This window comes from Heteronotia binoei, chromosome 11 (assembly GCF_032191835.1).
Source record: "Heteronotia binoei isolate CCM8104 ecotype False Entrance Well chromosome 11, APGP_CSIRO_Hbin_v1, whole genome shotgun sequence".
Classification (NCBI taxonomy): domain Eukaryota; kingdom Metazoa; phylum Chordata; class Lepidosauria; order Squamata; family Gekkonidae; genus Heteronotia; species Heteronotia binoei.
The window spans coordinates 56,247,149-56,264,958 of record NC_083233.1 but is presented as its reverse complement, the minus strand read 5'-3'; positions in this window follow the sequence as shown (position 1 = coordinate 56,264,958).

Here is a 17,810-nt window from a genome sequence, read left to right as displayed (position 1 = left end):
CAGAACTCTCTGTGTCAATAAGGCCCATTAGAACAGACAGAAATCTTGTTCCTTCGCCCCAACTGAGATTTCAGCCAGTGCTTGCTCCAACTTCCAAGCGTTTTCTGAGAGCACAGCACTCAGAGTCAGTGCAGAGAAAACGAGTTTTGCATTAGCAGAGTGAAATTTCCTTTTGGTTCTCTAATTCTCTGGATAGAAATGGGTTTCAGAAGATGAAAGCACTTGCGTTCAGGTAACAGGATTCATGTAGCCAAAAGGTACAAGGTTGGCTTGCGTCAGGGTGTTTTCCCCCTGGAGGAGTTCAGAGGCCTTTTGAAGCTAGAATACAAAGCGGCCGAGAAAGGCCGCTTGAAGGAACGCTTTTTAAATGAAGCTCTCCGCAGGAGCTAATGGTTGCTTTTAATTTGCTCTCCTTTGCAGCAAAAGTCCTTCCAAGACACAGTGTTGGCTGAAACCTTCCATGCCCTTTTTGTCCTGAGGCATCACAGTCTTTGGAATGGAACAATCAAAAATAAGTGGGATGAAAATTCCCTCAAAGGCACTGTTGGTCGTCTTCTTCTAGCTCTAGCCCATTTCCTTTAACTATCCCCATTTAGGGTAGGCTCTCCCACCTTTGGTATGTCCCATTCTGAAGTTTGTTTGCTTACTTCCATAAGTTCTGAAGACATTACTCCAAACAAGCATGTTTCATGGGTAACTGTCTATCAGTAGGGCAGCAAAACGAAGTCAATCCATCACACGGAAGAGGGGAGAACAATTTCATAAACTGCTTTGGATCCCCACTGGAGAGAAAAGCAAGATACAAATATCTAAATAGATAAATATGCAAACATTTGTGCAACAGATAATCCAGGGCATAAAAAGTAGGTTTTATAACATCTCTCGTGCTGCTGCTTGTACAAATTTTTGCACAAGTGCAATTTTGGATTTAGTCCCATATTTCTTGCACAATGCTGTAAAGCAGAGATCCTCAACCCCTGGGCCATGGTCCGTGGCCTGTTAGCAACCAGACCAAGAGGCAGAGGTTCCGCACCACCCTTTTGCCCACCCAGGACTCAGGTGGTCAAAAGAGGCGGCACGGCCTTGCTCCAAGGCTTCCTCTCCTTGCAGAGGAGGCAGCCTCAGAGTGAGGCAGAACAGCCTCACCACACCTTCTGCTCGCCCAGGACCCAGTTGGGTGGAAGGGGCAGCACTGCTGTGACCTTCGTCTATCCCTCATTTATAGACCCCCCAATGATCAGCTGATTGACAGGGGTCATACCTTCAATAAAACATTGCTAGTCTTAAAAGTGCTTTCTTTGTATCTCTCCAGATGGTGGGAACTGGGCAAAGGAAGCTCTGGCTCTTTCCTTCCTTTCCCAGGGGACAAGGAGGAGCTTCAGCCACTAGAAGGAAGAGAGACTTGGCTCAGTAGCGCTTCAATATGATTGACTGAGCCTGGAAAACTTAAACTGCAGAGCTACAGAGCCAAGCTCCTCTATTGGCTGAGGCTCCTCCTCCCTCTGGGAAGAGGGAAGGAAAGAGCAGGAGAGGTTGCTTTGCTGGCTGGCTTATTGCAGGGGAGAAGCACAAGATGGTAACTGAAGGAAGCATGCAAGGGAGCAGGAAGCAGATAATGCCCAGTTGCTGGTAGGCCTGATTGGTGCCCTCTGGGGGCTGGATTAAGCCTGTGATTAAGCCCATATGTTTGACACCTACTCCATTGCAATTCCTTACATAGAGAATCATTCTAGAAACATTTAAGGAAATATTCACGCCAAGCTGCTCTCGGCCTTCTCCTTCCCTAATTTTCCTTATAAAAATGTGGGAAATGAGTTCCTCTTTATAGCATCTGAAGAGGTGAGCTCTGACTCACAAAAGCACATGCTAGAACTGGTGTTGCTAGTCTTCAAGGTGCCACAGGACTTCTGCTTTATTAATACCAGTCTTCTCTAACATGGTGCCCATGAGCACCATACTGCTCATTAGAATGTTTCCTCACTCCCACTTCCTCTTCCAAAAAACAAAGGCCATTCCTCATTTCCCTCCGCCTCATTGGTCCAGGAGGTGCTTCAGGAGAGCTGTGGAGGCAACATCTTTCAGTTTCCAGGAAGCACCCATCTGGAAGCATCTCCCTCCATCACAAGAGGATGCTTGGCTTGGAACCTCTAGGAGTTTCTAGAACTTTCCAGTGTTTTGTGATTGGACCCAACCCTGTGGCAGCCATTTTGTTGTGGCAACTCTCTGCATGTTCTCAAAATTTCAAAAAAACCCTCAAGTTCAATAAGGTTGAGGACAGTCAGGATTCCAGTATTACCTCAATGGTATCTCTTAGTGAGTGCAAGCAGACTCTTCAAGCTTCATCTGGTTCAGTGGTTAGTTCCCCTTCCAAAGGTGTGTCCTGTAGCCAGGTGACATCTTTTTTTAGAAATGGCACAGTACTGAGAGAGACCATTCTGGAAGCTGGGAGAGCAGACTGCACAAGGGAGAATCTGAGGAATCTAGCAAGGCTAATTGCAAACAGCAAATTTATCCAACGGTATTTCCAGATTGTCTCGGCATCTCAAGTGAGAAATCAAATTAAGCTCCGCAACAGGCAGCTTTGTGCACATAGCTTTGTTATGTTCATTAAGGCTCCCAGACACGCTCTAGCTGTGAAAGCTGGAAGAGGAGATGGCTGCTTTTCCATGGGGCCTCTTTGGACCCACCTAGTCAGTGGGAACTAGGAGAGGGCTCCCCACCCACAGTGCAATCCAGGCAAATAAAACAGCATCTTTTGCTTGCTTCTCCCCACCCATATCACTTTTTCAGCCCAATCCTATGTTTGTTGTTGAAATGTGTGAGCTTGGATCCAGTGTTGCCTTTCCATTCATGGTGGGTGCTTCTACTTGCAGAATAGAGGAAGAGCCATTTTTTGCTAATTCCCCTCCACATCTCACTGCAGCCTCCTTCTTTGATTCCCATTATGTTCCTGAGCAACACCGAGGAACTGTTTTGGGGCGTGTGAAGAAATATCTTTTCTCCAGGAGGGAGGCTGGTAAGCAGCAAACCTCCACTTTTTTTTCTTACAGGCTGGGAGGAAGGAAGTCTTTCAATGGCTTTCCAGATGCACCTCTAAAGAAATGCTAATAGGACTGGCTAGACAATGGAATGATCAAATTCCTCCTCCCTTCTCTCCTCTCCTAATGAGGAACAGAGAGTTGCAAATCAGATTTTAGAAAGGCTGAGGAAGGGGCTTCCTGAAGACAACAGGAAAAGATGCCTTGACCTGGGCTGATAGGGGTCAAGTGGGTGGGAAAATGGACTTAAAAAAACTTCCATGAAAGAGACAGTTTGGTGTAGTGGTTAGGAGTATGGACTCTTATTTTTTTGGGGGGGGGGAAGCCTGGCTTTCACAGGAAAAGGGAGGCATGATGTCATCTGAGCTGGTTTTTTTGGTAGAAACAGCCCAGCAGGAACTTATTTGCCTATTAGGCCACACCCCTGAGATCACCATTGTTTCACAAAAAAAGAAACACACAATTGTTTCTACAAAAAAAACCCCCAGCAGGAATTCATTTGCATATTAGGCCGCACCCCCTGCTGCCAAGCCAGCCAGAACTGCATTCCTGCGCGTTCCTGCTCAAAAAAAGCCTTGGTTGTCATAGATGCAGGCACCTCAGTTCACACAGTGTAGGATCAATTGGACATACCCCTCTGTTCATCCTGCTTCAATGGTTTTTTGAAAGATTGCAGTTTGTGCCTTTGGATACCATATGGATAGGAAGGTCCAACACATATTGGGGGCCATTTTTCCTTCCTCAGCCCCAATGGCAGCTGTTCCTCCTGCACACATAAGGACTTTGGCAGGGGGCTCTTTGAAAAGTTGAGAACTGCGAGATCACTGTAGTGTTGTAACATTATTATTACATCTTTACCATGATCTACTAGTTCCTGGCTTTCATTTTTTAAATGTACATCTCTAGCCCTTTTGTTGCAGAGTTAGAAGGGGAAAGGTACAAGTTGCTCCTTTGCTCTTATGACTCCATAAGAAGAAGGGCTAGCTCTACTTCCAAAATGGAACTTGTTGATAGCAACAGTAGATTTTTATAATGCTATAGCAATTCCTGTTTTTTTAAAAGCCTCTGGTGGATGCTGTAGGGAGCATTAGGCACAAAAGACGTCCTCGACCTATTTCCCACTAGCCTTCTGCCGCTCTCACTCTCCTCTTCTCTACAGGGCTTCTGTCAGATTTCCCACTATCTGCTGCAACTCGCTCCGCTTCTTTTGCACAGCAAATAGGATCCTCTAAAAACCAGTTCTGTTTGCTGCATGGAAAAGGTGAAGTGAGTTGCAGCCCCGGGGCAGATAGTGTGAAATCTGATGGAAGCCCCACTGAGAAGAGGAGCGTGAAAGCGGCATAAGGTAGTGGGGAATTGGTCCTCCATTGCCATATCAAATGCCTCTGTAGTCACAGTAGCAGGGAGAGCTACAGAGAAAGAGAATTGTCTCCATGTGGAAGCAGCCCTGGATACCCAAAATCATCCAGGAAAAATGCAACATTGTGCCATTCTTTTCCTGGGATCTTTTGAACAATTCCCCCTTGACCTGTACATCCATTTCCTCCCCCCCCCCCGCCCCCCACAAAAACAAACTCCCACCACAAGCTAAGTTTGTCAGTCCAACAACCATCCTCTGCAGTGTGTGGATCCCCCTCTCTTTCCCCAGCCCCTCTTCCTGTTGTGAGGAGAGACTAATTATCTCCCATCCAACTTTAATTGGCTTCAATTCAACATACGAGCAAGGATAAACTGATTGATATCTTTGGACAGAGATAGGATCTCCCTCTCCTCCCACCACCACCTGGCCCTGCTTTAATCAGAAGCTGCCCGAGGAGGCTGAGCCCCTTATCTTCTCCCCACACCCATCTCAGATCCATTTGCCAGGTCAGAAGCAAAAGGTAGCTTGATTTCAGTGTTCCCTTTAAAATTAGGAGGTGCAGCAACAATCTGAGGAAAAATTGAGAGTAGGAGGGGAACAGGAGGGGGCGGAGGGGTGGCTTTTCAGCTCCTGGCAGCACCTATTGCTTCGACAACAAGCCAGTGATGGGAAGGATGAGGACTCTTTCACCTCCTGCTTCCTCAGTCTGTCTGCCCACTCTCCTGCCACAAACACCCTTGCTGTAAGCATTCTCTTGAAAAATGCAAAAATGACCTTCTCTCCAGGCTTCAGTGTCCTTTGCTGGCTGAAGATTATTGTTCGTTCTCTTTGATGGGCTGGTGCCTGCTTGCTACTCCACGTGCCATGTTTGCCTGGGGGCAGGGAACAGACTGGTAGTCTGAATGTAGCCAGCGGGCAGAAGGAGCAGAGGAGGTTTTCAGAGTAATAGCCAATGTTAATATGTTGCAGTGAAAATTGGGGGGGGGGGGGGTTGGACAGTCTTGAAGTTCCTTAAAGACTATAAAATTCATTGTGGCCAAACCTTTCATGAAATACAGGCTGCTTCATCAAATGCATAAAGTCTGCCCTTAGTGGGCAAGTGTAGATAAAAAGGTAAAGGTAGCCCCCCTGTGCAAGCACCAGTCATTTCTGACTCTGGGGTGACGTCGCATCACGATGTTTTCACGGCAGATTTTTTTACGGGGTGGTTTGCCATTGCCTTCCCCAGTTATCTGCACTTTCCCCCCAGCAAGCTGGGGACTCATTTTACCAACCTTGGAAGGATGGAAGGCTGAGTCAACCTTGAGCTGGCTACCTGAACCCAGCTTCTGCTGGGATTGAACTCAAGTGATGAGCAGAGAGCTCAGACTGCAGTACTGCAGCTTTACCACTCTGTACCACAGGGCTGCTGCAAGTGTAGATACATGGGCCTAAAGGGGAGAAAGCAGTAAATGAGGGGATCCAGGCCTTTTTTTTGTAGCAGGAACTCCTTTACCTATTAGGCCACCCACCCCTGATGTAGCCAATCCTCCAAGAGTTTACAGGGCTCTTAGCACAGGGCCTACTGTAAGCTCCAAGAGGATTGGCTACCTCAGGGGTGTGTGACCCCATATGCAAAGGATTTCCTGCTACAAAAAAAGCCCTGGTGGGGATCATCTAAAAGTGGCAAAGATCATTCTGTGACATCTGTATGTCTGGCTCAGTTCCATACAGTGATAATTCACAATACCAGAACTAGTGACAACTAAGGCTGCCAGTCACAGCTGGCAACCACTGGGGAGGAACGGGATGGGCAGGAACTAGCATGCAATGTCAGTTCCCACTATCCCTTCCCCAAAACCCCCTAGAGTTTGGGGGTTAACCATAAAGTTTGGGACAAATCTGAAAGCATTGTCCTGATGTAACAACATCATTTCAGGCCTTTTACAGGAAACTACATTGCATGTTGGTTCACCCCCACCATTTCCCCCCTACTGGCCTATAAAGCACTGACAGGGAACAGCGGTAATTGTCAGGACTCAGGAGTCTCCTACTATAGTTATAATGGGAGATCTGGCCCCCTTATGATTAACACCTTCTCCCTAGACTTGTTATGCTAATTTGACACCTGCCATGCATAGGAACACATTGTCTTTATTGAAGCCTACTGAGAAACCTACTGAGAAAGTGTCAAGCTTCTTGACATTTAGCTGGCTTTGTTTTTAGTTAACTGAAACTCCATAAGAACATATGAAGTGCAGGGAGAGGGCAGGGCCTGGGCGGACTCTTGGTAGGCCCTTTCCCAGAATCCATCCCTGTCTGCAGGATGTCCACTGCTTTAAAGGTAAGCCTGAGAACCAAGCTGCTGCTTCAGCCCTCAACTAATACACCAGAAAATGACCAGATCTTCTTCTCTTTTTTTGAAACAAACAAAAACCCAACAACCCAGGTGTCTCCAGGAGTTTCTCCTCACCTGATCCTGTAAAAGCTCACCCTAATAAAGTTTAGGCTTCAAAAAGAGTGCAAAACTTCAAAAAGCAGAATGGGAAGTCTGTTTGCAAGAGCATGCTAGGAAAGAGAGCTGGCCAGATGGGCACTGAGGCCAAATTCTCCTTCTAGAGCAGGGTCCCCTGACACAGTACCAGTGAGCATGATGGCACCTACTGACACCTTTCTTTCCCCCTTGGTTGGGGAAGTAGTAGGGTCATATAGGCAGGCTGGCTCCCACCCATTCTGGGGCCCAGTGCAGCTGCCCTGGATGCCCTATGGCTAAGACTGCCCTGATCCAGTCCAGCATCCGGTTTCACACAGTGGCAAAGTGAACAATTCTTCTTTTGTATTTTGCTGGAATCAAGCTTGATGAAGGGGTGCATTTAGAATATCAGCTCCTTTGTACAAATCTACAAGAACACATTAATATATTCCTATAAGCAGACATAACAATTGCAATTTTTGTATCAGATCCCCTCCTTAATGAGATATTGGATCCCAAGGACAATGGCCTAAAAGTTTCTATTGCTCTCTACCATATTTTCATGATTAACAGGGCTTTTTTGTAGCAGGAACTCCTTTGCATATTAGGCCACACACCCCTGATGCAGCCAATCCTCCAAGTGCTTACAGTAAGTCCTGTAAGAAGAGCCCTGTGAACTCCTGGAAGACTGGCTAGTGGCTACATCAGGGGTGTGTGGCAAAGTCCTAATGATTAATATCTGTACAGCTGAAGTGACTGCTAGCACCTTCCACAGACATTCTGTATATGCTCTGAGGCATTGTTGTCTCATATTGTGGCCATCCTGCAATTGCAAAATAGGTAATTACTACTTGTTCTACCAAGCCAAATGTTTGTGACAGGTAGACATTGAAGTTAACAGACAATGCTGAACAGAAAATGCCTCCATATGGCAAGTTCTGACAAGCAGCTTTTTGTTAGTCTGTGCAGCAAAAGCAGCTGTCTTGCATTAGGCAATTTTTTGACAGTTAGGCTTTCTTTGTCACCCTGACTAGCATAATATTCTTCCATGAGGCAAAAGTTGACAGGATGCTTTTCCTAATACTGTACTGGCTCCCTTCCATCTCACTCCTCCCCCACCCCCCAGTTCTTTTCAGATTTAAACTGTAAACTCAGAAGCATGTGTCATCAGGAAAACATCTCCTCCCAGGTGTCAGGGAGCACTAAGGTTCTTTGGTTCCAATCCCTTGTGATGGCCATTGCTGCCTGTTCTCATGGGATGCCATGGCTGCAAATATAGAAGTTGTTTTGGTGGAGGGGAATGTTGAGGTGTTGCCTAGCAACCACAAATAACTCTAAACATACAACCTCACCATGAAAAGTGCTGCAAACAGCTATGCATTCTAATACTACTTACAAAAACATAATAAACGCTTCAGTAAAGTTATATAAACATGCAATATATTTGTATGTACAGCTTCCAATCCATATATATGTTTTGAAGTTTCACCTATGTGCCAGTGATACATGGTGCATTTGTAGAAAAATATGGATTTTTAATATAAAAAACACATACAAATATGTAAGTAGTATTAAAATGTATACTTGTTTGCAGCACATTTCAAGGTAATGTTGTATGTTTAGTGTTGCCTTGTGTCCACCGTGGTCCCTTGAATTATTCCAGTCCACCTAGCAACCACAAATAAGCAGTGCACTGGTTTCACCTAGGATGCCAAAAGGAGCTTAGCCCGGCAGGCTGTAGCAGCGTGAGAATCTTGCCAGGGAATAATGTTCATGCCTGATGCTGCTGAAGAATGTGATTCTTCTTTCTTCTGCTCCCTCTCCCAACAAAAGATTATTCCTTTTCCCCTAAAGTGTGTGTGTTTCTCCAGTAGGAAAGGAATTGTCTTCTGTCAGATCAGGCAGCAGAATTTGAGTCCATTCAGGGTTCTGGAAAAAATAATATCCATCAACTGGCCTCTTCTGTTGGACAAGGAAGGACAAGGTGAGTGATGGCTCTCAGCTGCTGCATCTCAGGCGAGGCCCTGGATTGAGGCAGCAAGTGGAGGGGACAGTGTTCCTGTGTTCAGCGAAGCATCCTGCAGTCATGGTTCCTACTTCAGTCATTTTTTATCCTCAGCCAGCAAATGATGAAAAATCCAAGAGACTTGGGAAGGTTGTGGTGGGGGCAGCCACTTGCTTTTTCACCTACAGGGAGACAGCTGTTCCTTCAGCAACCATGCAAGATCCCCCATGTGCTCCTTGACTTGGATAGCCCAGGCAAGACCAATCTCATCAGATCCTGGAAGCTAAGCAGGGTTGACTCTGGCAAGTACTTGGTGGGAGACCTTGGAATACCAGAGCCTGGGGCCAAGTTGTATTTAGCCACCTCCCTGAATATCCTCCATGCCCCAGTAGAAGTTAGTCAACAGAGGTCACCATGACTTCCAGTGAAGACATAAAAAGGTAAAGGTAAAAGTTCCCTATGCAAGCACTGAGTCGTTACCGACCCATGGGGTGACGTCACATCATGACATTTTCTTGGCAGACTTTTTACAGGGTGGTTTGCCATTGTCTTCTCCAGTCATTTACACTTTACCCTCAAGCAAGCTGGGTACTCATTTTACCAACCTTGGAAGGCTGAGTCAACCTTGAGCCGGCTACCTGAACCCAGCTTCTGCCGGGATTGAACTCAGATTGTGAGCAGAACTTGGACTGCAGTACTGCAGTTTACCACTCTGCACCACTGGCCTCCTCAGTGCAAACATACACACATATTTTAAAAAACCATAAAATTACCAAATAAAATAAAATAAAATAGCTAGACTCCTCATGCATGGCAACATATTCTTGAAACTCAAGCCACATTGGCCAAGTGTTGGGTTTCTGAAAGGTAAAATATAGGGGAGGGAATACTGTGAGGGCTTGGGTGGACTGGGGCAGTTGTGTTTTTCAAGCTTTCCTATCCCCCCATCAGTTAGTGGAGGCACCTAGCAAGCCTCTTGTACATCAAGGGCAACATTCACTAGAGGACACTGACATGATGACTATGGCTCAGTTGAAACGAAGGATATATTTTACCATTTGCAAAATACATGTCTGTTTTAGCTATAGGGTTTTTTTTTGAGGGGGGGGGTGAACCTTCAAAAATATTCACCTGCTTTGAATAAAGGCAGGAACCAGAGAAGTCAATGAGGATCAAAGGACTTAGGACTGACGTGGTGTATTCCATGGGATCACCACAGGGGCCTGAAGCCATAGGACAGCTACACGTTCCTCGCAGAAACTCCCTTTAGAATAACCACAGGGGTCTGATTCTGATTGGGCCTGCTATGGGCAGAGAGAGTGCTGCTTTGCCCCACTATTTTCCTGACCTGAAATGTGCCAGAGAGTTTTATTTGCTCTATCAGAGCAGCACATGCAAACATTTGATGCATGTGCGTTCCCTCTGATGGGGCAAATAACATTCCCTTGTGCTGTTTCAGGTCAGAATCAGAATGTCAGAATCAGGTCAAGAAACAGGGCAGCAGAGGGGGATGTCAAGAGATCGACTTGCTTAACTGTCTCTTGTCTATTTAGAAATATTGCTTCTGGCTGAGGCCTAGAAAAATGATGAAAGCTTTTCTCTCTCTGAGAACCCCAGGTCATGCTGACTATAGCTTCAAAAAGTGAGATACGGCAGAAGGGAGGCTGACACCTGTCAGTCAGACCATTAGGTCTAGTGATTTGAAGGCTGAAGAATCCAGCAGGGAGTTTAGCCTGCGCATTCCATCTTGTTAAGCATAAGAAGGTAAGGGCAGGAGGAGGTGTTTGCTTCATTAGGGCCTATATAGCTGGAGAGTATAAGGTCTCTTTATGGTAACTCACCTGATTGGTTGGGTCACCTGGATAGTAATATGACTGATTGGTCAGGTAACATCATTTGCTATACATTTGGTTGGTCAAGTAGAATCATGTCAATATGATTTTGTCCTTTGTCTGGATTACATCTGTCTTTGGAACACCTCTTGATTTTGGGTGGGTCATGCTGGCCAGACGCATTTTGGACTCTGAAACTCTGCAGGACTCAGTCTGGCCAGGTAATATCTTGATTTAGAACCACCAAATGTCAATGTGTTTAGATTAGATATTAGCTTTATTATACACTTCTCTTACAATGTATATTCCTGCACATTCTTTTAATAAATCACTTTAATTATATTCTGTGGTGTTCTTGGGTTTGAGGTTTCAATATTTTAGCCCTTATTGGCTATAGATACCAGAATAACAGTTTCCTGGAGATCACCTTGAAAGTGTACTACCTTGCAGGTCTGACTTCTTGCTCCTTGATCTAGGAGGGTTAGAGACTCAGTCCCTAGGTCTTAGGGTTGCCAGGTCTGTGTTGGAAAATACTTGGGAGACTTTGTGGGTGGGGTTTGGGGAGGGGAGGGACCTCAGCATGATACAATGTCATAGAGTCCACCTTTCAAAGCAGCCTTTTTCTCCAGAGTAGTTGATCTCTGCCAGCTGGAGATCAGTTGTAAAAGCGGGAGATCTCCAGGCCGCACCTGGAGGCTGACTGGTGGTAGCATTGCCCTGTGGCTTTGCACCTCAGCACCTTGTGGTTTTGTCTTTGACCAAAGTGTTACCCCTAAGGAACTTTAATTTGATTGTGTGTGTGTGATGCAAAATAGCCTGGATTGAAAATGAAAGTTACATTTGGCTTCAAATCTTTTGCTGCAATGGGGTGCAAAACAGTCAATTCCTTTGCTTTAAATAGCACTAAAGAGTTCAAAATTCTCTCTAATTCCCATTATATGGAGGGAGAGAAAAACCTCAAAAGGGAATAGACCAGGAGGCTAAGACTTTGGTCATGCCAAGGGGAAACCCTAGCAGCCAGTCTGGCCTGGCCTAGAAGGTAATCTATTGCCCTCCCCTTACCCTCTCCTCTGGTGCCTTTGTCTTCTTTCTGACCATTGTCTGAGATACTAGGCTTAACATAGCTGTAGAAGGCCAGAAATTATGGGGCCTCTGAGCTAGCAGCTACTGCTATGACAAATGGGCCATGTCCCTTCACAGCAGCCCCAACCCTGGCAGGGAGAATGATAACAGAGGAAGGGAACTGGAAAGTCTCCATGTTAGTCACAGTCTTTCCTTTCACTTTTCCTCTGACTTCTGAGAACTCTAAACCACACAGCTATGGACAGGAATAATTTGGAGACACAAGTATTAATGGCTGCTAATTTTTCATAGTTATTGTAATAATGACATTAATGAAAATGTTGTTTTGACTGCATATTTGATTCATCAATATCTGAATGCCGACTGGGTGCCATACTGAGAATTTATAACTAGTGATAAACTGGTGATAGTCCATTGCCTGCCATTGTGCTTAGTCAATGAGGACTGATTCTAGAGTTGCCAAGACTCACTTAAAACAGAATAGCAAGGGATATTTGAAGATTCCTGCTTGGGAGACACTGTCAAGACATTTGGAGAGGATATTAAAAGAATTTTGAAAAAAACAAAGCAATTATTTATTTATTATATGAATATCCCACTCTTTCCTGTGGTGTCAGAGTGGCTGATAGGAGTGTTTGCACTTGCAGAAAAAATACTATCTCCAGTCGGTTTATAATCTAAGTGATTATATTTAATAGATAAAATTTAAACATCTTTGCATAATGCCACCATTCCAATTTAAGGTATCTTTGTGAGTTACAAAAAAAAGCTCCAAATAAAACTCCCAGTTCCATAAACAAAAAATGGTTAGAAGGAAAGGTCATATGTAATGTTTTGATTCCTTAACAAATCAGAGTGAGCAAGTGTTCTGATTTTTAATGAAAAAATTTAAAGTCTACTGATTAAAAATTTGCTCTTACATCCTTGAACTGGATAACCCAGACAAGTCCAATCTTGGAAGCTAAGCAGGGTCGACTCTGGCAAGTATTGGGATGGGAGAAGAGTTGCCAGGTCCCCCATAGCTGCTGCTGGGGGACATTTTTTGAGCATTGATGTTACCTGGAAGTGACGTATCATGCTGGGCATGTCACGTAGGGATGCTCTAGGAATTTGTGAGAAACTCCATGGTTTCACATTGGGAACTCTAGCAATTTGGGGGGAACTCTATGGTGTCATAGTCTCCCCCCAAATTGCTAGTGTCCCCACACAACACCATAAAGTTTCCTGTGAATTCCTAGAGCGTCCCCACATGACGTGCCCAGTGCGATATGTCACTTCCAGGCACTGCACATGCCGCGTGGCCACAGGACTCTTTGGTTGGGGAATCCCCCTGGCAGCTTCCTCCCTGTCAGTTGGGTTGGGGCCCACCAAAGTGGGGGATCCCCTGCCCCCAGCGGAACTTGGCAGACCTAGATGGGGACCTCCCTGAAGTACCAGAAGTCAGGAGGACAGAGGCAGGCTTTATTCAGCCACCTCTCTGAACATCCTCCAGGCCCCCAGTAGGAGTCAGTCAACAGAAGATTGCTCTGGCTAAAGGTGCACATGCACACGTAAAATGCAAAAAACTTAAAAAATGAAAATTTGCTTTTACAAATAAAATGATCCCTTGTTCATCTACTGATAACTCAATTAAAACATTCATTTCTGCACGCGTAACTGAAGGTAAAGGAAGGCAAGAAGCTGACATTGGACCTCCTTGTGAATCTTGTCACATTTACATCAGAGCCATTCTGCCTATTGCACAAAATGAATGGGTAGACTGAAGTGGCAAAATTCTGGTCTATACCACATCAGACTGCAGGTAGAGGGGTTGTGTTTTTAAAAAATGCTCCCCTACATGTCATGCCCTCTGTAAGTAAAACGCTAGAACATCTAGGGAAAGAATAGGCTGAACCTGATCTAGTTTACTATTACATGGGGAGGGCTTAAAGAAAACCTGAGCCATTCAAAATATGACACTTTGGAGTCCTGCCTTAGCTTCCTATATTGTAATATTCCTTGATGTAATGCGCAGAGTACCTTTCAGCCTCACACAAATGAGATCGGAACTGGAGTAACTCTGTTCCGAAATGGCATTCACTGCATTTTTTCATTGCTTTCTTTTCACAGGGAAGATTTTGTCATCATCTCTGCAGTGTTACAGACTTTAGGAAGGACCATCTGCCTGCATGATTAATGGCCTCCCTCAGCCAAAACAGCAGAGACAAATCTCCTCGGGAGCCCCACAAAGAGAAATGAAGAAACAGGCTGGCTAATTTTCAGCCATTATTTTGAAGCCCAAAACCCCTTTCTGGCATCAATTTAGCTATTATTTCAAAAACTAATTAATCTTCACTCAGGCAGCTCCAAGGGACCTGTGTTTAGATAATTAACGGCCCGTGGATTATGAAAAGGCAAAACTTTCCATCAGCTCCAGTTCTCGGCTCCGAAAACCTTCATGATCTCACGTAGATGCCTTTCATCAATCCACCTTTTTCCCTGACAATTAAGAACAAATAATTAGTTATGATGGATCCTGCTTGCTTTCTCATGGCTCATACACTAATTCTTTTTTTCTCTCTCATGCTCCTAAGAAATGTTCACCATCTGTGCAAATTTTTCATGGATCTGCAACTTGTGACAGCTAAGCAGGTGACTTTTCACTGTGGGTATACCGCATCGAAAAATGGATAGTCAGCTTCAGGGTTTCTTTTTGCCGTTCCAGCCTGCCTTTTCATCTCCTTCAGACATTCTAATCTGCACACATTCTCCAGCCCTTCTCTCCAGATTTCTTCTGAAGAGGATTTTGTAAACACCTTTTGGAAGACCTGTCAGGATGAGCCAGGCATCAGATAAGGACTTCCCTTATTTGGGCCCCCTTCTGGCAAGTCAACTGTCCACATAGTTGCAAAGTTGAGAAAGGAAGAGTCACATTGGCCTTCCAGTTCCTGCTAAACTCTACCCTCAGACACTTTCTGATCAGACAAGATGAAGATCACACCTCTCATTCAGTTCATAAAATGCAAATGGCATGCTTGCATCACCTTAATCTGCCTGAGGACTGGAAAGTAGCAAATGTCACCCCATCTTTAAAAAGGGTTCCAGAGGAGATCTGGGAAATTACAGGCCAGTCAGTCTGGCTTCAATACCAGGAAAGTTGGTAGAAACCATTATCAAAGACAGAATGAGTAGGCACATTGATGAACACAAGTTATTGAGGAAGACTCAGCATGGGTTCTGTAAGGGAAGATCTTGCCTCACTAACCTGTTAGAGTTCTTTGAGCGGGTGAACAAACATGTGGACAAAGGGGACCCAATAGATGTTGTTTACCTTGACTTCCAGAAAGCTTTTGATAAAGTTCCTCATCAAAGGCTCCTTAGTAAGCTCAAGAGTCATGGAGTAAAAGGACAAGTCCTCTTGTGGATCAAAAACTGACTAATTAATAGGAAACAGAGAGTGAATATAAATGGGCAATCTTTGCAGTGGAAAACGGTAAGCCGCAGGGCTCAGTACTGGGTCCCATGCTCTTTAACTTGTTCATTAACGAATTGGTGTTGGGAGTAAGCAGTGAAGTGGCCAAGTTTGCAGATGACACTAAATTGTTCAGGGTGGTGAGAACCAGAGAGGATTGTGAGGCACTCCAAAGGGATCTGTTGAGGCTGGGTGAGTGGGCATCAACGTGGCAGATGAGGTTCAATGTGGCCAAGTGCAAAGTAATGCACATTGGGGCCAAAAATCCCAGCTACAAATACAAGTTGATGGGGTGTGAACTGGCAGAGACTGACCAAGAGTGAGATCTTGGGGTCTTGGTAGATAACTCACTGAAAATGTCAAGACAGTGTGCGATTGCAATAAAGAAGGCCAACACCATGCTGGGAATTATTAGGAAGGAAACTGAAAACAAATCAGCCAGTATCTTAATGCCCCTGTATAAATCAATGGTGCAGTCTCATTGAGAATACTGTGTGCAATTCTGGTCACCACACCTCAAAAAGCATATTATAGCACTGGAAAAATGCAGAAAAGGGCAACTTGAATGATTAAAGGTTTGGAACACTTTCCCTATGAAGAAAGGTTAAAACGCTTGGGGCTCTTTAGCTTGGAGAAACGTCGACTGTGGGGTAACATGATAGAGGTTTACAAGATTATGCATGGAATGGAGAAAGTAGAGAAATAAGTACTTTTTTCCTTCTCTCACAAGACAAGAACTCGTAGGCATTCAATGAAATTGCTGAGCAGTCGGGTTAGAATGGACAAAAGGAAGTACTTCTTCACCCAAAGGGTGATTAACATGTGGAATTCACTGCCCCAGGAGGTGGTGGCAGCTACAAGCATAGCCAGCTTCAAGAGGGGATTGCATAAAAATATGGAGCAGAGGTCCATCAGTAGCAATTAGCCACAGTGTATTGTTGGAACTGTCTGGGGCAGTGATGCTCTGTATTCTTAGTGCTTGCGGGGAGGGGCAAAGTGGAAAGGCTTCTAGCCCCAATTGTGAACCTCCTGATGGCACTTGGTTTTTTTGGCCACTGTGTGACAGAGTGTTGGACTGGATGGGCTATTGGCCTGATCCAATATGGCTTCTCTTATGTTCTTATGTTTTGCTTGCCATAGACAGCCTGCTTGCTATAGACAACCTGCCAAACTTACCATCCATTCACTGGAAAGATGTTTATGGTCAAGTAACTGATACTGGGAGGAGCCCTGTGCTTACAGAGTGGTAAGCTGCAGTACTGCAGTCCAAGCTCTGCTCACGACCTGAATTCAATCCCAGTGGAAGCTGGGTTCAGGTAGCTGGCTCAAGGTTGACTCAGCCTTCCATCCTTCCAAGGTTGGTAAAATGAGTACCCAGCTTGCTGGGGGTAAAGTGTAGATGATTGGGGAAGGCAATGGCAAACCTCCCTGTAAAAAGTCTGCCATGAAAACATCTTGATGCAACATCACCGCAGAGTCAGAGACAACTGCTGCTTGCACAGGGGACTACCTTCACCTTTAATTGATACTGGGTGGGAGAGGAAGCACATGGGCAGAGGAGGAGAAAGAAGGAATGTCATAAAGGAATTTTTAGTTTGTGTAGGACTTCAAACGTTTTAGTAGCATATTCTCCTCTACCCCAGTTTTTCCTGTTTCATCACCATTCCAAAATGCCTTCAAGTTTGGCTATCAGGGAGTCACCAATCTTACCATGTTCAGTATTCCTGGATCTCATTTATTCTAATGTAGTTTGCCCTCTGTACAGTTTAGCATCCTGTCTGCTTCTGTTGTCTCTTTAATTCTTGGAGGTCTGGTCTCAAGGGGAGGTCAGGGCTTCTGTAACTTCTGAATATGCATAACCCCCTCCCTGGAGATTGCAATCTGTTGCTGAGTATCTGACCTTTTGCCTTTCTTCTAGCAAATATGTCTATTGCACATTTCCCCTTGTTTACAGATAGAGCCACTCCTGAAAAAGACACTGGCAGAATCTCCGGTTTATTCACAGTCCAAAGTCAAAGTTTATTAAAAACAGTCATAAAATCAGCATACAAAATAATATAAGATAATACAGTATAAGAACATGGCAATAGACAGTTACAGCCATAATTCCTAAAATTCCGGACCGAACTAATCCTTCACTAATAACTCAACTTATAGTACGATCTATGCTTTTTAATTACCAGATAACAATACCTAGCAACCTTGTGTGAGACGGATTCATAATTGTCAGCCAATAAAAACTTCATCACTTGTTCCTCGGCATATTTACAATAATTTGCCAATGGTTTAAAATGTGAGAGAAGGGGTATCAGCAGCTGCTGTCTCTCTTCATCATACATAGGACAATGAAGAAATATATGAGTAGTTGACTCCACCTGATTCAATGCACAAAAACAAATCCTCTGATGCATGGGAGTCCGGGTATATCTACCAAAAAGGACTGCTGATGGGAGCGCATCGAAACGGGCTCTAGTAAATGCCCATCTATAATTAGGATTTTTTATAAATCCAAAATAAGATGTGGATCTTAGGCTTGGTCCCACTTCAGTTTCTTGTAATAGAAAGGTAGGGCTGCATAATCATTTTGTG